Source organism: Numida meleagris, chromosome 1 (assembly GCF_002078875.1).
Source record: "Numida meleagris isolate 19003 breed g44 Domestic line chromosome 1, NumMel1.0, whole genome shotgun sequence".
NCBI lineage: Eukaryota > Metazoa > Chordata > Aves > Galliformes > Numididae > Numida > Numida meleagris.
In genome coordinates, this window is record NC_034409.1 from 35,370,792 (window position 1) to 35,379,599 (window position 8,808).

The window sequence follows — 8,808 nt, forward strand, 5'->3', positions numbered from 1 at the left end:
GGTTTGATGGATTTGGTCCTTTTCCGCTATTATCTTCTTACACACATTTAGCCAAATCACTAACCTGACTTACACTGAATAAACTGTCTCAATGGGATTTCATGCAGCATAAGGCAGACCTAATTTGACTAAATAAAGCACATCCTGACCCACAGTGATCTACGTCATCAGCGCCTGAAGCAACAGTTATTCTCATTATGGCAGCTACTGAAGCACCCTGGCCTATCTTGTATTGTAAGTCTAAATTACAGGCCATGGAGGGAGACAAGAGGAAACCTGAGTGCAACACTCTTCAACATTAGGAGTCCTTAATAAACCTGGAGGTCTTTAATTTAGTCCCTTCCTGCAAACTATATGCCATTACAAAGCAAGTGGATCTGGAATAGTCTCCTTTGACCTCTGCCAATACACATACTCACTTATGCATTCTGCAGGCAACAAAAGAAATACATCCTATTTTCTAGCTCCTATCTGTATGTGCCAATGTCTGTACATCTTCAAAAATCCATTTCCATTACATGTTGGGTCCCAGCCTACTCCCGCACAAAGCAGTTGAAAAGCCACCTTTGACTGCCTTCCTCCCTCCCTTGTTCTCTGATTAGGGGAAGCAGTAACAGGAAAGGAGTCATCAGTGTTGTCTTTTAAAACTGTTTTCAAATGTCTGTGTATTTCTGTGACAGGGCCTGGGGTGATGCTAGATGTGTCTCAAAAGTTTGCTTGAAATTAAAATGCATATTGCACGCATCATAGGTCATGAACATGAATGACTGGCATTCACTGAAAAGGCCAGCTCTTTGGGCTCTTGTGTCTCTGAAAAAAAATGACTGGTTACATTATTCAGTGTAAAGTAAAAGCTCTGCTTTTTACCTTTGTGAATTGTTTATACAAGAGGGTCTATTTATTAATACTAAGGATATAGGATTTGTTATGGGGTTTGTCACTTTTCGGCATCTTCATTGCTTCTCTGTGTACTGACTGTCTCTACCCTGCAGTATGTGCTTAGGTGAAGGAAAACAAATGTAAAAATGTTTTCCCTTGGTTGACTGTTGGTTTCTTTTCTTTAGAAGCTCCCATTTCAGAGATAGGCTGGAATCATACTTCCATCAAAAAAGGTAGTGTCAACAATATAGAAAAAAAAGGCGTAAAATTACATGGATATTCTTAAAATTAGGTAGGAAATGTCACTGTGCTAAATTTTAGTCTCCTACAGGGCATGGGACTGCTTTGAAGAGGTCATCATAATCTTTTTTCCCCTCTGCAATAAGCAAAGATCCCCATTTTATCCACCCCTCTCGCAGAAGCAGACTCTGCTCTTGGCAGAGCTTACAAGACAAGAGGCCATGTAGTCTGACACGCACTGAACCCATATGGAAAACTTCAGCTAAAAACTCAGACAAGCATCATAAACCAGTAAAAGCAATTGCTTTGATGCTACAGTAATGACTTTTCAAGGGCAAGAGCTGGTGAAATAGATAGGACTTCAACATATGAGTGGTTGGAGATTGTTGGCATTGGTGAAGGGCATGGTATCCATGGCCAACTTCAATCATTTTGCTTTTTGTGAGTAAAAGACTCCCTCTCTTTTTTCTAAAATGATAGTATAATTACTATTCTGCCATTAGACAGAATCTCTGTGCAATGAGGATTAAGTAATCTGAAGAAGTGTTTGTACTTGAACAACGTTTCTGTGTATACTTCCACATGCTGTACCTGCTTGCTAGCAATAGCATGCTGTAATTAGCTTCCCTGGGAATCTTAATTCCAGAAGCAAAGTCATTAATTTCAGCTCATCCTTCTTCCAGTGTATGTACACATACGTAGGCAAACACAGTGTTCAGCCTCCAGAATCACATGTCTGACTTCATGAACACAACACTTGACAACTCTTTTGAGAGCATTTCTAGTTAAGGATACAATAACCATTAAATTCAGGAACAAGATAAACTAGTATTTCTGAACTGCTCTTCAGCTTCTCACAGTATAATTCATCTAGTCATTTTTAAATTGACCATAGTGTGTGCCTGTCTTGCTGAGGTTATGTGGAATTTGTCATGGATAGCAGTGTATAAGCAGCAACTTGCCCTGATCAACGTGAATTTCTTCAGAGCAGCCATGGAATGCTGGGCAAGTGCTGATGCATTGTAGCTAATAGATTTTTCCCTACCGATTTGGTACCTTTTAAACTCAGGCTGCTTTTGATGAAGTCGTGCCATGTCCTCTTTTTAGCTCAGTTCCCTCTTCAGCCTACTTTCTCAGTCTGTTCTTGTAAGAGATCAATTTCCGTGCTGTCTTCCAGCAGATGAGAATTCTGTGTTTAATATGTAAATTATTTTTGTTCTTTTTATTAGCTTCATGTGAATTATGTTTAACCTATTGGCATTTTCCATATTTCCAAACATGTCATATTCATCCATTCCAAGAATGTAGGGTATTTGCTGACAGAATAATCAAACCCATACCACCATGTAATAAGAGTAAGTGAAGGGAAGGATGTGATTATGCGACTGGGGTGAGTTATCATGGCTTCAGCCTCACAGAAATATTCTCTTAGATTTGGCTATGCAGTGCAAGATTTTCCTTAGTATTTCCCAAGCAATCCTTCTCCACTGTTGTCATTGCAGCTGTTTCATGGGTGGTTCCCATTGTTCTATTATTTATCCTTTAATCTCTTCCCCAGAACTCAAAGCACTTGTGCCCAGGGAGACAAACACAAGAAATCTAAATTTCTAGGGGAAGACATAAGGAAAACACTAGCAACATTTCTTCTCCACTGTTCCCCTCAACTGCCTTCTCTGTCTCTTTTTTTTCAGCTAATACTCTCCCAGTCCAAATCATCAGCCAGCAGAAAATGACCAACCATCATGCGTTTGAGCTGTGTCACTGTGATGAGCCCATCCCCAGGAGCCATACAAAACACAGGAATGAGCATTCTGCATCAGACCAAAGGGGTCCCTATCCTGAACTGAGGATTTCACAGCAGCAGAGGCCTACAGAAAGAAATTACCAAAGTCAGAGTAGGCATCCTCCTCTGAGTTAGTCCAAGGTTGCCTTTGGAGAAAAAACTTTCACCCATGCAAGTGTTCAATTCACCTACCCCAAAGCAAATGCTTAAAATAAGGCTAATGAATTGCCCCGTAAAGCATGCCTATTTCTCTCCACTGAGCATGAAGGGAGCTGGAATGACTAGGTCAACTGTCAACATCTTGATTATCAGTGTCTGAAGTTAGGAAACATAATCCCCCACTCACACAGTGTTTTAATGGAAAACCTTAGGATTTCTAGGCGTAAATTATGACTGAGGAAAGAAAGGGAGGAAAACCATGCTGTTATTTGAGTAAAACAAATGCATGAAAAATTGTAATTGACATCTTTGTCATGACTGTGCTGTTTATTCTATTTACACTCTCTGTACACTCTCCCAAGGATGTTTAAGGTATATGTTTTAGAGTCACGGGCTGCATACTGCTGTGTTTATACACTGACAGAACCAACAGTAGTTCATTTATACTGATCTTCTTTTAGGGCTTATGGAATGTTTGTATTTTATTTCAGCAAGCTACTCTGCAGAGAGGTTTGTTATCCAGTAAACAAACATAGCCTGGAAGAAATAAGGTTATAAAGTGATGTTTCTCTGCTGAATCTATTTTTAGCCATTCTGATCTACGCATAGAGAATATATAATGACCTGTCTCTGTTTAATATACTCGTCTTCACGATGAAAGGCAGGAGGGATGATTCAAGCCTGGTTTCTATTAATTGAGTTAAAATAATGAGCTAAAATACTGTTTTCTACCAGCTCTCCCTAAAGCATCAATCCACATATGCACGGCTGCTGAAGTTCAAGAGATACACGTAAAGAAATCTCACAGGGAACAAAAAGAAAGAAAGAAAAAAGAAAAAGAAGAAATGAAACCTTTTTTAAAAAAAAAAACTACAAATCAATTTTTATTTTTTTTAAACAAACTTTCATGAGATGATACATGAGATGAGATACTCAGGTCATTTTACTCTTAGGAGGGGAATTCTTAATTACCATCTTTGTATTACTGGCCTAAGTAGGAGAGGTAAAAATGCTGCTGCCACCAGTAAGTAGGAGGCACTGTAAGTCTTACAGGGGAAAGCTTCTTCTCATCCTAGTTTTAATTCTCAGACAAGACTTCTGTGAAAATGATGGGGGAAAGCAATTTGAACTTTTATTGTTCTTTTAATTTATTTTTCTTGGAGAATAGGACAAGCTGAAAACCACAGGACACTGTAAAAACCACTGCAACACTTAAATCATCATGCAATTGCAAGTAGTATTTATTTTTTAAAGGAAAGGAATAGATTAGTTTCATTGTATTAAAATTAATAATGTGTATTTTCAGCTCTTGTCGATTATATGAAAGGCATATTTCAGTTTTCCAGTTCTGGCAAAGATAAGGGAGAAGAGTGATGGAAATCAAAGAGATCAAGTACAACTTGGAAGACGAAGTCTGTCTGACTTTCCTGCAGAAGTGCTTCGCAGCAGTCACCTCTGAGGTGTGTTTGACACGTAAGATATAGCTGCTTTGTTCTAACTCCACAGAACAGACGTAGGGAAAAATACTTGGCTACAAAATGTTACAAGCCAACCAATGAAAAGAAAGTCAGCCCTTGGAATGTGTTATGAGAAGACAGTCCTATGGCCGAAGATTTTGATTTTCACTTACTCCAAGACAGCAAAGCCAAGTATTTTCCCTTGAATCTAGTTTCCAAAATTAAAGATCCCCAGAGGCTTTTGAAGGAGCATGAGTCAGTGGTTTCACTTGAGGGCACCAGACACATTCAAAGTAGAAATGAGGGGAAACTGTCTTTTTAATATGCTTTGGGGATAAATACAAACTAAAAGAAAAATTCATGTTCATCCAGCTGTCATCTTCAAAATTAAATATAAATAAGGAATGTCAGCCTTTACATTCTTCAGCTTTATTCTTCAGCTTTGATATTAGCATGTGAATCATAGTTGTTTCTGTGTATGAACACAAACAACAAATTTATAAAATACACACTCCATATGTGTATGCGTGCATGCATGTGTGAAAATTGAGAGTATCTGCAAACTGCACAGATCACTTTTGTTATACTAAGTTATAAATAATCATCACTCAGTCTACTGAGACTCCACCTAAAGAATTCATTGCATTTCCTTTGAATCAGCATGAATATATAATGAGGCCTGGAAATCTAAATGAGTAAGTGATCACTTGCCAGTAAATGATGGCTCTCTTGTGATCTATGACAACTGGGTGAAACTAACACAAGACCAAAGAACCATTAATTCAGATGGAAATAAATAAATAAATAAAAGCTACATGGGGATCGCAAAGTGCTTAACTGGGGTGTTGCTTCTAAAATCTGTCTACAATTTTATAAAATAATCCTATTAGCACAGAACATCTGGAATATATCTTCCGGGATTTAAGCTAATGCTGTCACCGATAGAAACAGTATTTCACCCTGCTCAAATCTCTAAATCTGCTTGTCGTCTAGAAACGTATGTATGCAATGCAATATTTACAGTTTCTGCTACATACAAGAGTTACAGCTTATTATTGCTGAGTGGGGAACCTTTTCATTGTTATAAAATACTGACCAAGCTATTAAAAAGGAAATAATAGCTCCTAGTAATCTTATCTACTGTAATGCTTTGCAGTGCTCACCTATCCGTGAGTCTGGTGATTACTTAACAATAGCAACAGAAGTGCAAATTTTATCCTGAGAATGAATAAAAACTTGCAGAGGCCTAATGATCTGCATCAGCCTGGTAACAATGGTCAATTGGTGGATCTTCAGCCACAGGGCTTGCTGGGGCCAACACTGTAGGTACAAAAAAAGGAAAATGGGAGAAAGAGGAAAGCAGGAATGTGTACCCAGTAGACTGCAGTTGTTAAGCTCTGGCCAATATTGAATTGATGGTATTTAGGAATGTGTTGGCAAATCATTTAAACATATGCTTAACTTTAAGCAAATGTGTAATCTACTTCAGCCCAGCTTCTGATGTTATTGAAAATCCCCCCAAACATTTGAGTATTCGCAGTCATGGTAGATTTTTTTGGTGTGTTTTCTGTATTTTCTTTATATATGCTTCCTTTACATAATCTTTATTTCTTAAACTTAAGCAAGCAAACAAGAGTTTTGCTAAACCAGGACCTCTGCAGCTGGATTAATTATTGCTAATTTGACAGACTTGTGAATCTTACTGTTGCCATTCAACACTAGGTCTAATTTATACTTTTGTTCTAGCTTTCAGGGGAGTCTGGGTTGTGTTGTTCTTCTTTTCATTGTAACTCTCTCTGTCTCTCTCTCCCTCCCTCCCTCCCTCGCTCTCCTTCCCTCTCCCTCTCTACTTCCCCTTCCTCTCTCCACTCCCTTCATAAATTCTTTTTCTTCATTTGTTTGGAAGAAATTTTTTATACTTCAAAACTGCAGATGTGAAGGCCCAAGGGAGATTGCTCAGTGACTATATTTTAGAATGTCCTCTCTTTGAAGATGCTGGTATTCTGCTCTTACAATGGTTCCTGGGCATGATTCACGCTTTCAAGTCACTAATGATTTCCTAAATTAATATGATACAAATAAATTCCCCATTACTGTCATCCATGAGTATTGTTTTTCCATGTAACTGAATTTGAATGGGAAAAAAAAGTCCATTGTGAAGTCACTACCACAAAAACAGTCCATCTATGTCTGTTTCTCTTTGTTCCTCTCACAGTAACTCCCATGTGACGCAGAATAGTCATGTTCCATTTTGAAAGAATAAGCCTCTTCTGAAATGTAAGAGTCAGAATGGCTGATGTTTTGGTATTCTGAGGGAACTATCTTTTTTTTACATCAAGGAGTTATTTGTCATAGAATCACATAGTGGGCTGGGTTGGAAGGGACCATAAAGATCACCCAGTTCCAGCCCTGTGCCATGGGCAGGGTTGTCACCCACTGGATCAGAGTGCCCACGGCCCCATCCTACCTGGCCTCAAAAGTCTCCTGGGACGAATGTAAAAGACTAAACCTACCCTTTGTCTCTTTTCTGTAGAACAAACTGGTGCACTCCAGTTCTTGTGGTTTTGGGGTGACAGCACCCACACCTCCCGTGGGAGCAGAAGTGGAGTACGGTCCCGGCCAGCTGCTTCTTCAGTCTGCATCCCAGCAGCTGCTCTGAGAAGGGCCACTGCAGGAGAATCAAAAAGCAGAGAGGAAGTTCAAAGCTTCATTAAAAGGCTTGACAACTAACTGGTGCTGGGGTGGTCCCTCACCACAACGTTGGGACAGCAAAGGCTTCCTTTCTTCTAATCATAAGTAGTGGTTGGGTGGGGAGACTGTACACTGCTGATAGCAGCTGTAGGCTTGAAGCTTGCATATTGCTACTACTTTGCAGACCCACCTGTCCTTCAGGAAAGATGTGTGCTGGTTGCTGTGATAGTTTCCTAAACAAAGCCAACATGTTCAGCAGAAATTCCCTTCCCGGAGCAGTCAGGGCTCAGAGCAGAGGTCAGGGCTTCCTGCACAGGTGGTACACACTGGGGAAGGAGCGGGCAAGGGCAGATATACCACAGATATGACTCAAGGAAGTTCAGAGTTCATTCACAGGTAATAAACAAGTAGGTTGGTCCACAATCAAATACCTTTCATTTACACAGAGAATACTTTTCCATGGCCTGTTATTGCCAGGGTACTCATGAACTGGATGCATTGAAAGTAAAAGTTGAGGCAAAATAATGAAAGAAACCAAACCTGCTTTTCAGCTTTGCATTGCCTTAATTGCTTCAATTAACTAAGGATCAGATTACCTCCACTTTTTTCAGTAAAGCTTCCTGACTTGGCTTAGGCCTTCAGCTGCTGTGTGTGATGAGGTACGGGCCATTTTCTTCTCGTCTCCTCAAGTGCAAGTGCCTTCTCCCCAGTGCAAAGTGACTGCCAGGTGGAAAGTGGACGCTCTTCTCATAGAATCACAAAATCATCATGTAGAATGGCTTCGATCGGAAGGGACCTCAAATATCATCAAGATCAAACCCCTCTGCCACAGGCACAGTTGCCAGCCCACTGGATCAAGTACTAGATCAGATTGCCCGGGGCCACATCCAACCTGGCCTTAAACACCTCGAGGGACAGGGCATCCACAACCTCCCTGGGCAACCTGTTCCAGCACTTCACCACCCTCTCAGTGACAAACTTCCCCCTGACATCTAATCTAAATCTCCCTTCCTTTAGTTTAAAACTATTCCCCCTTGTCCTATCATTACCACTATCCTCCTTCATTTCTTTTGCTGTGAGCCCCACATACTGAGATATAAACTCTGACCTCTGCTGATCCTACTCTTACTGTAGTGCCTAAAAGACAAAAAGGGTTCAGAAAGGGAAGAAAGCCTTAAAATAAGGAAAAACTCTCAAGCTTACACATACCTCTGCACAAAAACAAGATCAGCCTAAAAAAATCAGAATTTTGTTTCTTCATAGCTCTGATAAATTACTTCACATATTCTAAAACAATCCTCTTAGTTAAGAACATTTTTATTTCTGATGTGATATAAGAGAAAATGCTAAATGAAAAAATGCATATGTTTTAAAGAAAACTTACATCATCAATGCATTTCTTAACATTTATTATAAGAAACTAAGCAAAACACATGCAATCTGTTTTTTGCAAGTATCAACACATTCTCTATTGCATATAAGTTTCATTGTGTCTTTTTTGAAAAGAAACTGGAAAAATCATAATATTTCTTTCTTTTTTTTTCTATGGCAGAAAAGCTCCTCTTTTTTCTCCCTCTTTCCATTGCAGGCAAAGCCTCT

The 8,808-nt window shown here is 39.5% G+C and overlaps 1 long non-coding RNA gene across 1 annotated transcript; it reads right to left on the bottom strand.

The window, feature by feature from the left end:
- On the bottom strand, positions 3,969 to 7,726 carry LOC110392908. Its single transcript, XR_002434693.1, has 3 exons — positions 7,400 to 7,726; positions 7,032 to 7,186; positions 3,969 to 5,838 (listed from the first exon to the last, which is right to left on the bottom strand). It is a non-coding gene; the product is annotated as an uncharacterized LOC110392908 (long non-coding RNA).